The sequence below is a fragment of the Rhinolophus sinicus genome, linkage group LG02, assembly GCF_036562045.2.
Source record: "Rhinolophus sinicus isolate RSC01 linkage group LG02, ASM3656204v1, whole genome shotgun sequence".
In the NCBI taxonomy this organism is placed as follows: Eukaryota; Metazoa; Chordata; class Mammalia; order Chiroptera; family Rhinolophidae; genus Rhinolophus; species Rhinolophus sinicus.
In genome coordinates this window covers 123,249,841-123,267,631 of record NC_133752.1, presented here as the reverse complement: position 1 = coordinate 123,267,631, position 17,791 = coordinate 123,249,841, and the positions used below count along the sequence as shown (strand labels likewise).

The 17,791-nt window shown below is 36.5% G+C and overlaps 1 protein-coding gene across 1 annotated transcript in view; it reads right to left on the bottom strand.

Moving 5' to 3' along the window:
• Positions 1-9,521, bottom strand: part of SLC6A15 (solute carrier family 6 member 15) — a 45,533-nt gene extending 36,012 nt beyond the window's left edge. Inside the window, exons 1-2 of the mRNA XM_074325337.1 lie at positions 9,222-9,521; positions 8,565-8,673 (exon numbers count right to left, since the gene is read on the bottom strand). The gene's annotated coding sequence lies outside the window, so the exon portion shown is untranslated. The remainder of the gene's footprint in view (positions 1-8,564; positions 8,674-9,221) is intronic.
• Between the last annotated feature and the right edge of the window lie 8,270 nt (positions 9,522-17,791).

The window sequence follows — 17,791 nt, the reverse complement described above, 5'->3', positions numbered from 1 at the left end:
CTTCACTTGTAGCCACTCCAATCTCTACCGCCATGTTTATATTATCTCCTCCTCTTCTGTGTGTATCTAATCTCCCTCAGCCTCTTTCAAATAAGAACATGTGTGATGGCATGTAGGACTCATCTGGACATTCCAGGATAATCTCTTCATCTGAAGATTATGTTTGCATAGGCTTTTTCCCCAAATAACATGAATGCATTATTTTTAAATAAAAGATATCCCTAGTCCTAGATGGTTTCACTGAATAATCCTACCTAACATTTAAAGAATTAACACCAACTCTGCAAATCTCTTTTAGACAATACATGATGATATAACATTTCACAATTAATTTGATGAAACTGGTATCACTCTGACACCAAAACCATACAAAAACAGTACCAGAAAAAAAAAAAAAAGACATTATAGGACATTATAGATCTATATCCTTCATGAATATAGACACACAATTCCTCAGCATGATATTAAAAAAAAAAAACCACAACAAAACAAAACCAAAAAAAAAGAATTCAGACACATATAATAAGAATTATATATTTTGACCAAGTGGGGTTTATTCTAGGTTTACAAGGTGAGTCAATAGTCAAAAGTCAATAATGTAGTAGACCATAATAGCAAGCTAAAGGGAAAAAAAATCATATGATCAATTGATGCAGAAAATACATTTTGCAAAATTCAATATCCATTCATGATTAAAAACTGTCATAAAATAAATAAATAAAGCCCAACTAAGAGTAGAAGGAAACATTCTCAGCTTGATAAAGATTGTCTGCAAAAAATGTACAGTTCACATTACACTTACTAATGAAAGACTGAATACTTTTCCCTTAAGATCAAGAACAAGATAAGAATGTTCACTCTTTAACTTTTGTTTGCCATACTACTGGAAATTCTAGCCAGTGCAATAATGCAAGAAAAGGAAATATAAGGTATACAGATTGGAAGAAAGAAACATTTCCATATTTGCAGACATTCTGATTGTCTACATTGAAAATCCCAAGGAATTTACAAAACACAGACAGTACTTTTATGTACTGAAAAGTACAAAGTATTGATGAAAGAATTCAAGACCTAAACATACGAACAGACATACTATGTTCATGGATTGGAAGATTCAACATAATAAATATGTCAAACTCTTCTTAAATTGATATACAGGGTTAATGCAATTCCTACAAAATCCCAGCAATTATTTTTAGATATAGAAAACATTATTCTAAAATTTATACAAAGAAGCAAAAAACTAAAATAACTACAACACTTTGAAATGGAAGAATGAAGTAGGAATAATTACTCTACCTGATTTCAAGACTTATTTTATAGTTATAATAATGAAGACTGTGTGAGGTTGGCAGGATAAACACATAGATCAATGGAACAAAAAAGGTAACCCATAAATAGACCCACACAGATATGCTCATCTGGTTTTTGACAAAGGTGCAAAAGCAATTTCAACGGAGAAAGTATATCCCTTTTCACAAATAGTTCTGGAACTGAACATTCCTAGGGAAAAATATAAACTTGATCTAAACCACACAGCTTACACAAATTTAACTCAAAATGGATCATGGACTTAAATGTAAAATATAAAACTATAAAACTTTTAAAAACAAATCATTAGAGAAAATCTTTGATATTTTGAGCTAAGCAAAGAATTCTTAGACATGACACCAAAAGCAGAATCCATCAAAGCAAAAATTGGTAAACTAAACTTTGAAACTTAAAAAGCTTCTTGTCTGTGTGAGAACCTACTAAAGAGGATGAAAAAATAAGCTAAAAACTGGGAAAAAATATTTGCAGACTACACATCTGAGAAAGAACCCATATTAAGGATCTATAAAGAACTCATAAAACTTAGTAATTAAAAATAATTTAGAAAATGGGCAAAGGACATAAAGAGACATTTCAATGAATATGATGTGTGGATGGCAAATGAGCATATGAAACGAGGTTGAACATTATTAGACATTGGGGAAATGTTAATTAAAACTACAGTGAGATGCCACTACATGCTTATCAGAATGACTAAAATATAGTGACAATCAAATCTGTCAAGAATACCCAGAAGCTGGATCATTCATACGTTACTGGTGAGAACGTAAAACGATACAGCTCTGTAGAAAACTAAACACGCCACTACCATCTAACCCAGCAATTACACTCCTGGGCATTTATCCTGGAAAAATGAAAACTTATGTTCCATAAAATCTGTAAACACGTGTCCAAAGCAGTTTTACTCATGATAACCCTAAACTGGAAACCCAGATGTCATTCAATGGGTGAATGCTGAAACAAACTCTAGTAAATCCATACCGTCGAGTACCACTCAGAATTTAAAACAAACCAATTACTGATACACACAACTTGGATGAATCTACAGACAATTATGCTGAGTGGAAAAAGCCAATTCCAAAAGCTTGCATATTGTATGATTCCATTTAGGTAACATTCCTGAAATGACAAAATAATAAACATGAAGAATAGATTAGTGGTTAGCTGGGGTTAATGGGGAGTTGGGGGCAGGAGTAAAGTGCCTGTGGTTGTAAAAGGGCAACACAGGGATCCTTATAGTGATTGAACTGTTCTGTAACTTGACTCTATCAATGTCAATATTCTAACTATGATGCTGTAATATAACTTTATAAGATGTTACTTTTAAGGGAAACTGCCTCAAGGGCACACAAGAACTCTGTATTTTGTCTAACACCTTCATGCAAATCTATGACCACCTCAAAATACAATTTTTTAAAAAGTCAACTCACTAAAAAACGTATGCATGTTTATGCTGATATAACTGGCTAAAGTGAATCTACTAAATGTCATCTGCTGCTGTAATATAATTTTATTATTAAGAATGTTGAAAGAGAAAATGTTCTTGTAAATTCAGAAACTCTGAAAATCATGGAGCCAAAATACCCACTATTATATCTCAATCATTTCAAAACAATGCCTGCACACTGTTTTCCGAACAGTATTTGGTATTGTTTTCACTTTAGAATATTTTTAGTCTATATTTTAAATAAATAATATAATAATATGGTATTTAAGGGCATAGAGTGAAAAATATCTTCTCACCCTTTACACCCAGCTTATCCACCTCAACCACGCTGTAAGTTACCAAAGTTCTCCACAGATATTTTGTATATATTCAAGCTAATATATATATATATATATATATATATATATATATATATATATATATATATTCGAACTATATGTTTCTTCCTCACCTATCCAACCTGTTTCTTTTTACACAACTGATACTACATACATAGTTCTGCATTGTGGTTTTTCACTTAAAAAATCTTCAAAAACTTTTGCTCTCAGTACAATAGCTTGTTTCATTTTGTGTTTTGTCAATGAGTATGATGACAATCCATAGTATATCATATATTTAGGTATTTCTGATTATTTGTTTCAGTGTTCAAGTAACTAATGGCATGTGCATGTCTGTAGAATAAATTTCAAGAGGTGGAACTGCTTGATCAAAGGGTATATAATTTTATAATTTTGGTAAATACTGCCTGTGATCAAAGCTGTCTCAATTTTCAGTACCACAGCAATGTATAAGATTCCTGTTTTCCTCTGCCTTCTTCAATATAGCGAGAAATCTTTTTGATCTTTGCCAATTTGATAGGTGAAAAACTCCCAGTGTAAGCATTCTATTCCAAGATAACAATCAATTAATCTTATGTGAAAGGATATCTTAGCACATTAATCATTAATCACAATGAAATAAAGTGACCTTCAAGACTAAAAAATAGTTCTCTCCTATATCAAGTAATACTGTGTATTTACAACCATCCTGCAATGGTCATTTGCATTTGCAACAATAATAAAATAAATTAAATACCAAGAAATAAACTTAACAAAGGATGTAAAGAACCTATTCACTGAAAACTATAAGAGATTATTGAAAGAAATTGAAGAACACACAAAGACATGAAAAGATATCCCATGTTCATGGATTGGAAGAATCAGCATAGTTAAAATGGCCATATCACCCAAAGCATTATACAGATTTAATGGGACCCCCATCAAAACCCCAATGGCATTTAAAAAAAAAAATAGAACAAAATATCAGCATATTTGTATGGAACCACAAAAGACCCTGAATAGCCAAAGCAATCCTGAGAAAAAAGAACAAGGCTGAAGGTAGCCTACTCCCTAACTTCAAGTGACACCACAAAGCTACAGTAATCAAAACAGTATGGCATTGGCAGGAAAAGAGACATACAGATCAATGGAAAAGAACTGGGATTCCAGAAATAAACCCACATGTATATGAACAAATAATTTATGACAAAGAGCCAAAAACATACAATGAGGAAAAGAAAGCTTCTTCAATAAATGGTAGTGGGAAAATTGGAAAGCCACATGGAAAACAATGAAACTAGACTTCAATTTGACGCCATACACAAAAATCAATTAAAAATTAACCAAAGCTATGTAAAATACTTTAAACAATAAAATGCATTGAAGAAAACATAGATACTAAACTTATGGACCTTACTCTCAGTGAGGATTTTATAAATTTGACCCCCAGAGAAGGAAAGTAAAAGCAAAAATCAATGACTCAGACTATATCAAACTAAAAACCTTCTGTACAGCAAAAGAAACCGACAAAACAAAAAGTCAACCAACCAAATGGGAGAAAATATTTGCAAACAATATCTCTGATAAGGAGCTAATACCCAAAATCTATTAAAAAAATTTATACAACTCAACAACAACAAACAATCCAGTTAAAAAATGGGCAGAGCACCTGAACAGACACTTTTCCCAAGAAGACATACAAACAGCCAACAGATATTTGAGAAGATGCTCAATTTCACTAGCTACAATGAAAATGAAAATCCAAACTACAGTGAGATACCACCTCACAGCTGTTAGAATGACTGTTACTAATAAAAGAATAAATAACAAGTCTTGGAGAGGTTGTGGGGGGGAAAACAAACCTTCATATACTACTGGTGGGAATGTAACTTGGTATACCCACTATGGAAAACAGTAGCAGGGTTCCTCAAAAAATTAAGAATATAGCTACCATATGACCCAGCAATCCCTCTCCTGAGCATCTACCCAAACATTTTGAAAACATTTATTTGTAAAGATATATGTACCTTATGTTCATTGCAGCATTATTCATAGTAGCCAAGACATGGCAACAACATACATGTCTTTCGATGGATGATTGGATAAAGATGTGGTATATACATACAACGAAATATTACTCAGCCATAAGATGAAATAGTGCCATTTGCGACAACATGGATGGATCATGAGAGTATTACGCTAAACAAAATAAGTCAGACAGAAAATGTCAAGAACCACATGAACAACAATAACAACAACAAAACAGACAACAATATGGTGGTTTACCAGAGGGGGAAGGGAATGGGGGAGGTTGTAGGAGGTAAAGGTGGTCAAATACATGGTGATGGAAGGAGACTAAACTTTGGGTGGTGATCACAGAATACAATATATAGATGATGTTTTACAGAATTGTACCCTGGAAACTTATATAATGGTATAGAATATTATTAAGCAATGTCACCCCAATTAATTTAATTAAAATCACTGTAGCCCAGTCTACAGGGCTTGTTTTTCACCTAGAAATATTTAGACAATCATAATTGGTGAAAGTTAATATTTAAGCAGATAAATTTGTTTATTAAAAATTCTTTATTAAATTTGTCTAGAAGAGTAGGAAGGACTTGTTTTATGTTATAAGGCAAATTGGAAATAAATCTAAAGATTCCTGCCATGTAACCTTGAATGTTTTTATGCATCAGACTATGCCTATGAATTTTGATAATAATGCCATCTGCTCAGAAACTATTTTAAAATCTATTCTGCACAGGAATATATTATTATATGCAATCATGCATATGTACGTAGTAATAAGAGTTAACATACTCTCCAAAAGAAGTTAAGAAAATTTTTCAAAGCTTTTGATAATCAAGAAGGAGTCTTTGACCTCCATCATTCTAAGTCAATTATTTTTTAATTACCTGGATGATAACCTCAGAGTTAAAAAGAATGAAAATTTCTTGTGTATTCATACACAAATTTATTTTATGACAGGACAAGGATACTTTCTAACATGCACAGGAACACAGTAAAGTTCGAACTGTGGTCACTGGGTAAATCAATTATTATAAAAATAGAGTTTAGATTTGAGTAATTATCCTAATTTAATTTTAAATTTTCGATAATTGACAAGTAAGGCATCCATCTGATTATTGGTATCTCAAATAAATATAGTGCAATTCAACAAGTCTTTACTATTTGCTAGGTTTGAATGTTTGTGTCCTCCCCCCTCAAATTCATGTTGAAGTTCTCACCCCAGTGACGATGGAATTAGGAGGTAGGGCCTTTGGGAAGTAATAAGACCCCAGGGAACTAGGTAGCCCCTTTCACCATGTGAGGTCACAGTGAGAAGACACCATCCATAAACCAGGATGCGGACTCCTTACCAGACACCAGAATCTGCCAGTGCCTTGATCTTGGACTTCCCAGCCTCCAGAACTCTGAGAAATACATTTCTATTTATTTAAACCACCCAGTTCTTGGTATTTTGTTACGGAAGCCTGGGCAGAGTAGGTTAGTACCGCTTATTTATTTTATTAATTGGATCACAGAGCACTTATTTCCTATAAACATGCATAAAGACTTTTAATGGCATTAAAATACTATAGCTTGAGTTACACATATAGGAAGTATAGAGTAATTCTTGGATCAAGAATATAAATGTGCAATCAGAAAAAGAAAACGTGTCAACAGAGGTAATCTTCCTTTAAAAACTGTGAATTTCTGTCTTTCTGAAAAAAAAAAAGAATACGTTGATTGTTGCATTTGCTGGTAAATCATCAATGAGTTCAATTTAAGATTTAGTGGGATAATATATTTTATTCCAATAAATATGCATGTATTATTGATCATGGGTATAGGAAAGGCACTCTCAAAAATAAAATACAGTCTGATGGTCCAAACCTCCGAATTTAATGAAAACACATACTCTTCAGGAAATTTCAGTCCATCAGCAAGTACATACTACAAGTCAAGCCCAGTACTAGGCGCTTAAGACAAATAGGTCTGTATCTCAGCACGTCTTGCAGAAATGGGGCCTAGGTTGGGTAAGGAGCTGGGTGGGGTTGCTTCGTCAGAGAACGGTATTTTCTAAAGCAAACACATTGCTCCAGGGAACCCAAGAAAGCAAGTAGACATTGACAGCTGTAGAACAGCTTTAAAATCTGGGCGATGCGGCGCCCAAATGCAGTACATAAAGCAAATCCTTTCAGTCCTCTCGGTTTCTGCGTAGTGATCCACAAAAATGGTACAGAATAACACTGGGTCTACCTTTAAGACCTGGAAGAAAAACTGCCGACAGGGAGAAACGGTCGCAGTGTCATTTGCATAAGCACCCAAACACTGCCAACGTCACCACGCCCGAGTGCGGACCCCGCCTAGTCTTACTCCAATATCTCCCTACGTGGGAAGAGGAAGGGAAGGGGAAAGGGAGAACTATAGACACTGGAGAGCGCGAGTCTGGGGCTTCGCTCTTCGCCAAAGCGGGCAAACGCCGCTTCTCTGCTTAACGGAAAAGAATTCCCGCTCCTACATCCTCTGAGACTGAGTGGGTGACACCTGTCAGGGGGCGTCTCCGGCGTTTTGATTCATTTTTACTTATAAGGCTGGTGTGCCTGTATGTTACGACTAAAAGGCTCTCCCTACGTTCCAAACCGTCCTCTGCCCAGGCCACGCAGAGAATGAAACGTAGAAGCGGTCTGGGTTTCCAGTTCCTGCCATCCTCTCGTAAAACCCTAGCACCACCACCCTCTCAAATCCCTGGATGCGCAGAAACACACGGGCTGTGCTTTCTTCGGTAGCCACGTGCCTCGGAAGAGGTCCACTTTAGGAACCTTTATCGCAGGATGCCTCTGGCAAAAGGGAATTGGGGTCACGTGACAATATACCACCTTTGGTTGTCGCCTTCAGTAGTTGAAAAAGCAACTAAGAAGCAGATGAGGAATGAGGCTCCTCTCCCCGCCCCACCGCCCACCCCGCGCAAGGATCGGCTTCCAACTCAGCTAGAACCTCCGGAGCGCCTCGCTCCGTCCCGACCCTCCCAACTTTCCTGTACAACTTGCACCAGTCGAACGCCATCCCTCAGACAACCCAGACTTGATTTGGAGATGACTAGTCTCTCGAGGATGCTGTGGGCAATTTCCACGACGAGAAGCAAAGAGGGATGGCGGCACGTTTCGCCCCATGTGCTTCCCCCTGCACGCCACCTCTTGCCTCCTCCTCCCCCACTCCCCTTCCACCGTTGGTGCACAGGTGCAGGACGCAGAGCCTGGGGGTCGCCCGTTGAGCCCAGCTTTGCCCTGCCCAGGCTTTGGAGCCTCCCTCCCTCCCGTCACCTCAGGACATACTCTGAGTGCTTCCTGGGATCCAGCCATCAATTCCGCTCGCGTCCTGCGTCCCCGGGCTCCAGGGTGGCTCACGGTGCACCCCACCCCACCTAAACCGTGCCCTCGGCAGTAGGAGCGAGTCATTACCGTTAGTGTGTCTGACCGGCGCCTCCTGCAGCTTCCACGTCCCGACAGGAGCAGCAATGGCTAAGAGGTCGGGTCCGGTTGGCTGTGACGGAGGCCGCAAAGGAGCTATCTAAAGAAAAAGCAGCTGCTGGCAAATGTTTGGTGCTGGGGGTGGGTTAGGGGGTCGCTGCCCTGCGCGCTGGCACCGAGAGACTCGCGAGCCCCTGTGTGTCCGCCAGGGAAGAAGCACGAGATGCAGCGAGCGGGTGCGTGAGCGCGGGTGTGTGTGAGTGTGAGTGAGGGTGTGACGGAGGCGCCCACGTGCCCGGCCCGCCCGTGTTGCGGCCGCCGACAGGCTGAGGGGAGAGGGGGAGGCTGAGGGCGGCGCCGGGAGGGAGTCAGGTCTCGGGGCTGGGCGCTGCACCTCCCTGCCCCACCGCCGCTTGACGCAGAGGCCGCTGCGGCTACCCGGCCGCAGACTCCCAGTGCCCTGGATGGGCCGGGGCGGGATGGGCCGGGGAAGCCCGCTCCATAGTCAAACAAAACACATCCTCCTGCCATCGGTCCTCCCAACACACTCAACCGAAACAGTAGGCACCAGTTGCCAGCCCCCACCCCACTCCCCGCATCCCCAGCCTTTGTCTCAGCGAGGATAACAACAGAAATGGTCCTACCTACCTCGAGCCCTCTGAATATTCTCTGAGAGTTGGTAATCGGACTAGAAGTGGGTGACTCAAAGAAGCCTCTTCCCTAGCTTTGTCTCCAAACGGGCCATGTACATCTCTTGCAAAAGGAAAGTACTCTGGGCATTTATTTGCTTCTCCGTCAAACGGTGGCCAGATAGCGCTCCGCTCAGTGATTTTGGCCAGGTTATAAAAGGCTGTTTTGGGGAGCTGGTCCTCACCCTCTGTTGGTACCTTGGCTTCCAACTATTTTCCAAGGTGAAGGCTTACCTACCTCCTGTAGCAATCAAGATATAATCATAGTTAAGCCACGTGGAGAATTCCTAAAATATACGTCACTGAGCACAAAGCTTAGCCTTCTTTAGAAAATGGCTGAATCTTCCCCTAAACATGGCATATGCTACAGGATTAAAATTTATATCCTCGAAACTTGCAAAATTTTAAATAAATGCTAAACGAGCTATAGAGGAAAGGTTCAGAGACTTCATGAAAGACATTTTTTGACTTCCAGATGATTAATAATACCATTTAAAAATACCTTCGTATATTGTTAGGCCTTCCAACAATCCCTCATGTTTTAACAGTTTGTAGCCAACTAAGATTGAATTAAACAATAAGGCCATTGCAGACAGGTTTTTCATGCAGTGAAAAATCTCCTGGAAAGAAGTCACAAGACCAAATTTCAGGTCAGCACTTTGCTACTAATCCTTAGCTTTCAAAGCAGCCAAGAGAGCTTTTTCTCAGTTTCTTCCAATACCAACTTTAAAATATTATTTTTAAATTAAATTAGATTTGATCCCCTGGATGTCGGCCCCTCCTCCCCTGCCATGGGTAAACAGTCTGACAGATGCCCCATAGGAAAACAACATAAACAGTTACAATAACCTTCTTAAGGAACATCTTGCATAATTTGATTTTTACTTCACATGTTGGTGACAGGCAAATATTTGTATTGATATATATATATATATATATATATATATATATATATCCAGAAAAGTACACACATTTTAAGAAAGGAAAATTGTATTAAAATTGTAATACTCAATATATACGGATAACAAAAGATGAATACAAGTAACGTTTGACTTCTATAATTACAAGAGGTGCTCAAAGTGGTTACCATCAGCGTCCAGACACTTCTGATTACAGCAAACTACTGCTTGAGCAACGTTGACCAAAGTGTCTACTTGTATACATTTTTTTTGCACCCCCTGTGTATATGAGGTCGGACAATTAAGTTCTCGAGTTCATCCTAGAAAAAGTGCTACATGCCTCATTGCTGAATATCACTATGGTCACCTTAAAGTACTTCCCTTGGGAAGGTATGCCCCTACGCCAGTGCCTAGACCACCTTACAAAGCAATTTTGGAACTCTTTTTCTGGAATGGGCATCAGAGCTGTCATCGGATTACCCTTGATGTCCTGAATGTCATCAAAATATCTTCCTTTCAATATTTCCTGTATCTTTGGGTAAAGAAAGAAGTGATTGGGGACCAGATCAGGTGAGCAGGGAGCGTGTTTAAATGCAGAATTTGTTTATTGGTTAAAATCTCCCTCACGGACAGTGCCCTGTGAGCTGGTGCATTGTTGTGATGCAAGAGCCATGAATTGTTGGCAAAAAGTTCAGATCGCATAACTTTTTCGCACAGCCTTTTTAGCACTTTCAAATAGTAAACTTGGTTAACTGTTTGTCCAGTTGGTACAAATTCATATTGAATAATCCCTCTGATAAAAAAAAGGTTAGCAACATCATTGCAACAAGTTCACGAACTTAATTGTCAGACCTCATATACCATGTTTCCCTGAAAAAAAGACCTACCCCAAAAATGAGCTCCAGTTAAGATCATCAGGCAGATGGACACATTTAGTACATTATGATGATGTTCCAGAAGAAGATGACATGACTGTATTTGAATAAATGTAGATTTTTGTACATGAAAAAATAAGGCATCCCCTGAAAATATGCTCTAATGCATCTTTTGGAGCAAAAATTAATATGAGAGCTGGTCTTATTTTTGGGGAAACACGGTATGATTTTAGATAGATAGATAGATAGATAGATAGATAGATAGATAGATAGATATAGATATAGGTATATATACATATATAGATATATATATATGTATATATATATATATGTCATTATATATGTATAATTTCCACGATCTCTCTCTCTTTCTCTCTCCATATATATATATATATGTATGTATATATATATATATATATATACATATATATACATTATATATACATATAATATATAAATTGAGATATAGTGCAAATATTACCAATCACAACTGTGAAGAATTTAAGAAAATAAGTAAGTAGAGCTATGTCCTCAGTAATTGGGATTCAGCTTTTCTGTGGGAAACAAAGTTATCTGCATGCTTGCAGGAATGATTTACCTTAGTGGCAGGAAGGCCTCCTTGCCTGTATGTATTCGCTCCTCACTCTTTTTCACTGATGTTTGACATCTATCACAAATACATGCACAAAGCTACAAGTCACACATTGTTTGTGGAGTGATACTCTCAAAAATGACTAATGCCAATTTATGTCTTGATGGCAAATAGGAGAAATAAGAGAAGGCATCTATTGAGTTTCCCACTAAGTACCTGGGGCTTTAAAATGGCTTATTTAATCTTCTCAATTAACTAATGAGGTGATTTTGCCTAATTGAGAGATTATACAGAGATGATACTCAGAAAAAAAAAGTAGAAAATCCCACAGCTAGTTCAACGTAAGAATGGAGATTTAAATCTAGATCTGGCTGGCTTCAGAGTTCATTTTTTACATTTTTATTTTTTATGGTGTCCTGTAAGCCTGTAATGAATATGTAGATTTTAACAGGAGGAAAACTGAGAATTAACACAAGGGCTTGTCACCTTTGAAAATAAGCAGTGGAGTGGGGGTGGAAGGATCCCAAAAGGAGAGTCTGGGAAACCCAATCACGGAGATAAAAAGTATGCACTTTTAAATTTAATGATAAAGACCGTTTAAAGATTGAACATTCAATTGCTATCTTGCAGCTAATAATTACTGAGTTCTGTCTCTGTCACAGAGTGGAAGATGACCACATGATATTGGTATGGGAGGAGAGGCTGCCCACAGAAGTGGACAAGCAGAACTTGGAAGAAGATTTCAAACTACACGTAAAGGAAGTCTGGTCTTTTTGGCCATGTTGTATTTAATAATATTAGCAAATATTGATTCCATGTTAAGTATGTGCTTTTGCAATGCATATAATAATTTACATGGCTTATTTTTCTTAATTCTTACTCCAACCCTGTAGGTACAGTTATTAGCCACATGTTGTAGAAGAAAAATCTGAGACTTTCGTTGTCCAAGTTCACACAGTCAGAAGGCATCTGTTAGATACTATAAATACCTGCCTCTACCTAAATCACTTTCTGAATTTTACACCTACTTTTAACCACCAAATTCCTCAATTTACCGTGTTATGCAAAATCTTCCAAAGATACAGCATCAGAGTTCAGAAAAAAATTCAAAGATTTACAAAAAAAAATTTTTAAGTGACAGTATTAAAGGAAAGTATTGAAATCAATTCATATCTTGAAAATATATTAATTCCTTTTGTTATATTGTTATATATGCAGTATATTGTGGAAATTCTTTTTTTATTCTAATACAAAATTTTGTTATATTATAGTCTTTACCAAATGTTATTTGGTTTATAGTTTCAAAATTTTTATGAAACACAAGTCTGCACAATCCCAAAATACTTAGTGAATATTCTATTCAACCTACATATTCATAACTGATGAGGTGCCCAGAGGTAGAAGCTAGGCAAATAACTAGATCATCTGATCTCTTTATGGATAGAGGATGGGTTAGCTAAAGTGACAAATGTCAAAGCAATCAAATCAATTAGTATGGTTTACAAACTCACAACAATGTTGTTTACACAACTTCAACAATCACTTGCGGAAAACATGACAGCTGAAAGGTTCTTTTTCCTTTACCTTTATAAAAGTAAATGCTGACAGTTTTTTCTAACATCTTTGGTAACTGTTATCTATCTTCTTTACAGTCTCCACTTTCTAAATGTTGATCCCTTTAAGGTGCTATCCTTGGTCCTTATGTCTCTTTACCCTCCATACTCTCCTTGGGGTGAATTCATTCACTTTCATGTTTGATCCAACTAATGGTAATATTAAAATATTTCATTTTATGTAATTAAAAGCTGTAATTGGCACTGACCAAAGGAAACTGATTATAGAGAGGACCAGGGTCCCAAGATGAAGGTAAGGGTGACTGAAATAACAGAAAGAAGGCACTTGGGGGATTCAGGGCACAGGTGTTTTTACAGCACTACGAAAATATTTCAATATTGTTTTCAACTGGTAAAGCTCAACAATGTGTGATAACTGAAAACCATTCACATTGAAGTGTTTTGTTTATTTGGCAAATACTATTTATCATATTAAATAAACTCCTTCCATTACTTATTTATTGCACTTTTAAAGTATTCAACAAATATATTTTGGGCACTTACAAAAAATAGGCATACTTATGTGTGCCTGAGATAAACAGTAATCAAAACAGATAAAGAGCCACGCTCTCATAGAATTTATCATCTATTGGGGTGGGGTGAGAGAAGGCAAACAATCACAATAAACATAATGAATAATTAAATAATGCAACAGGTTAGAAAGTGATAAGTGCTATAGAGTAAAAAGAGAAACAAAAGTAGGCTAAGGGGGTTAAGGGAAAGGAGGGTGGACTTCAATTTTAAGTAGAGTGGACACGATAGGTGTCATCAAAATTTTATTGGAGCAATGACTTGAAGGACTTGCGGATGTTGGGAGGTGGATGTGTTCCAGGCAGAAGGGTCAATCAATGAAAAAACCCTAAAAGCAATTCACCTGGCATGTTGAGGAACAGAGAGAAAACCAGATATAGCAAATGCTTTTCTTACTCTATAAAGGTGAGCTTATGATTTTTGAACTTTAATTTACATTCATAGATTTTTCTGTTGTTCAACTAACTATGTTTGCATTTCTGGATATGATATACTACTATTTTTCATATAAATTGATGGATCTAACTTTTTCACCTTTTATTTAGAGTTTTTCACCTATTTACATAAATAAAATTGATCTGTGATTTGTTTATCTTTCCTTTACAAAGTTTGTTTATTATGGTTATTCTATTTTTATAAAATAAGATCCATCATTTACACTCCTATTCTAGCCTCTCAAGTATTCTTTCAGAAGATAAAATTATTTACCACTTGACTGAGCAATGAAGGAGATTAGAAAGGGGATGGTAAATAGAGATACTTTATTATTTTATTTTTTCTATTCAGTTAAGAATTTTTCATTGGGGAAATTTTGGTAATTCATTTATTTTAAATTGTTCATTTCATCTATTTTTTAAGTATATTTCAATAAATTTGTTGGTACTGTTTTTTATTTTAAATCCTAGATTACACTTGTAGATAATACGCACTTGTCCATAATGTTGCTTACTTCAACCCTTTTTTCTCTTTTATAATTAGTTTTGCTAACAATTTTCCTATTAGTCTTTTCAAAGAATCAAAATTTGTTATTGTTCGTGATGTAATTTTGTTTTTTAATAGGTTTTCTTATGTTATATATTTCTATAAGTACGGCTTTAGTTGTAAGTTTTGTTTCCATGTCTTCAATTAATTACATGCACCTTTTAAATCATTTCAATTCTTCACTTTAGTGAAGAATTAAATAATCACTTTAGTTTATAAGCATATTTTTGAATTTTACTTTTACTGCTGATCATTTTTTTAAATTAAAGTTTATTGGGGTGACAATTGTTAGTAAAGCTATATAGATTTCAGGTGTACAATTCTGTAATACATCATCTATATCTTACATTGTGTGTTCACCACCCAGACTCAGTTCTCCTTCCATCATCATATATTTGATCCCATTTACCCTCTTCTAGAACCCTCCTCAACCCATACCCTCTGGGAACCACTAAACTATTATCTATGTCTGTGAGTTTTTGTTTCTTCATTTGTTTGTCTTGTTCTCTTGTTGTTTTCAGTATTATATACCAAATATCAGTGAAATCATGTTTCTTTACTTTATATGTCTGACTTATTTTATGAATTTGACTCCAAAGGCAAGGAAAGTAAAAGCGAAAATAAATGAATGTGACTATATCTAACTGAAATGCTTCTGCACAGCAAAAGAAACCATCGACAAAATAAAGAGGCAACCAGCCAAATGGGAGATTTTTGCAAACAACACCTCCAATAAGAGGCTAATATCCAAAATATACAAGGAACTCATACAACTCAACAACAACAAAAAACAATCCAATTAAAAAATGGGCAGAGGACCCGAAGAGACATTTTTCCAAAGAGGTCATACAAATGGCCAATAGACATAATGAAAAAATGCTCAGCATAACTAATCATCAGAGAAATGCAAATAAACACCACAATGAGATATGACCTCACCCCAGTTAGAATGGCTATCATCAACAAGACAAACAGTAACAAGTGTTGGAGAGGTTGTGGAGAAAAAGGAACCCTCATACACTGTTGGTGGGAATGCAGATTGGTGCAGCCACTATGGAAGACAGTGTGGAGGTTCCTCAAAAAATTATGAATAGAATTACCATATGACCCAGCAATCCCTCTCCTAGGTATCTACCCCAAAAAATCTGAAAACATTTATCCATGAAGACATATGTGCTCCAATATGCATTGCAGTTTTATTTACAGTGGCCAAGACATGGAAATAACCAAAGTGTTTTTCAATAGATGAATGGATGAAGAAGATGTGGTCTACATACACAATAGAATACTATTCTGCCATAAGAAAAGATGAGATAGTACCATTTGCAACAATGTGGGTGAATCTTGAGATTATAATACTGCTTACCATTTGTGTTGATATTTTAGTCAGATAACTTGATCTTTACAATATCAATTCATTTGGAATTATTGAGATGTCTTTTGTGGCCTAGTACTGGTTCAATATATATTTTTAAATCATTTCTGTTTGACTCAAAAGAGTTTGTATGTTTCACTTGTTGGGCTAAGTTTATTAATTATGAATTTTAAATATTTAAATATGCAGTCTAGACTTTTGAGTCCCATATGATTGAATGATCCTATTCCAACTAGATTAAAAACAATAAATAAAATGTATGTTTTGTGTTTTTGTTTTTGTCTTACTTCTATACTTCCCATGAACTTTTATTTGGCTATGCTGTGTCATGTTCTTGTACCTGAATAAACTAATGTGTCTCAGGAAATTAGATTCCTAGTTCGATAATGATCACATGGAGTAGAAGAGACTTCTCCCAGTGAAAGAAGGCATTATTAAGAAAAGGAGCAAGAGAGAAAAAACCTTTTAATTAGTTAAAAATATGAGCTAACAGAAGAACCCCTACAATGCAAGGTATGAAAATACCTTATACAGGCTGTATAGTTGCATTGCATTCTGGGAATTGGGTGTTGAAAGTGATCATCAAGAGGACATAACTGCCAGTTCAGAAGGAGTCTGGGCCATCCCCCAGAGTTCCTACCCTGTGAGCGATTGGCAAATTGAGTATACTTGTACTCTCCATCTGAATGAGGGTCTGGTTTGTGTGGGCACTGAGTCTGGTCTAACAAGAGCTTTCTCCTGTCGCTGTACAAATCAGGCTGCCACTGAGGTATTTTTTGATTACTGGGTTATCAGTCTACAGGGATAATCATTAAGAGGTTTCCTGTGTCTGCACACATGATCTTTTAAGGTTCTGTGAGTTACTACTATTCCCATTCCATGTTTGGGGCCCAACAATCTGTTAAGGCAGAGAATCTTGTATCTAGGGTTCTCCCAATCTTATAATAATAATTATTATTTAAATGATTGTCTGTTTCCTCTTTAGCAGCACATGCTAATACCAAGCCAAAGCTAGTATGGGTATACTGTATGGGTAGTTTGATAAATTATCAAATAAAACCTATGTGCTATCTTTCACATCCCCCCTTTTGCTGCCACATTTCCTTCCATTCTCAAATCCAGTATTTATTCACTGGAAAGTACATACAAAATCATGACATCTGGAGATTTAAAACCTTTGGGAAATAATTATTGATGCCCCCAATTACCCCCTAACCGGAAGGGTAAATAAGTAAAGTTGCGTTAGAACAATCTTCTAGTGAGACTGTCCAAAAGATGATCTCTGTTGTATGAGGAACCCAAATAAAAACAAAGGCAAAGTTACGCACTGTAAGTGAATGAGAGAAGAAGGAGGGGAAGCTGTTGTAGTGAGAAAGGGGCTTTATCATTCATGGGCAATTAGGTAAGGGGCAGAAACAGTAGAAATCTAGATTAAATATCTACATGTAAAGTTCAAATTCTGTAAATCTGTAGCCCTATTGCTTGAGCATACTTTCAACTCATACTTCTTACACTCAGTGTCACCATTGTTCCTTAGCCTCTTTGCTAATATTAGAGAGACTATTAGAATATCTTTTATTAGCTTCTAGAGTTTCACTAAACCCTTTAAATATATCCAAATTTTAGAATCAATTCCAGACTACCTTCCTTAAGATTCTGTTCC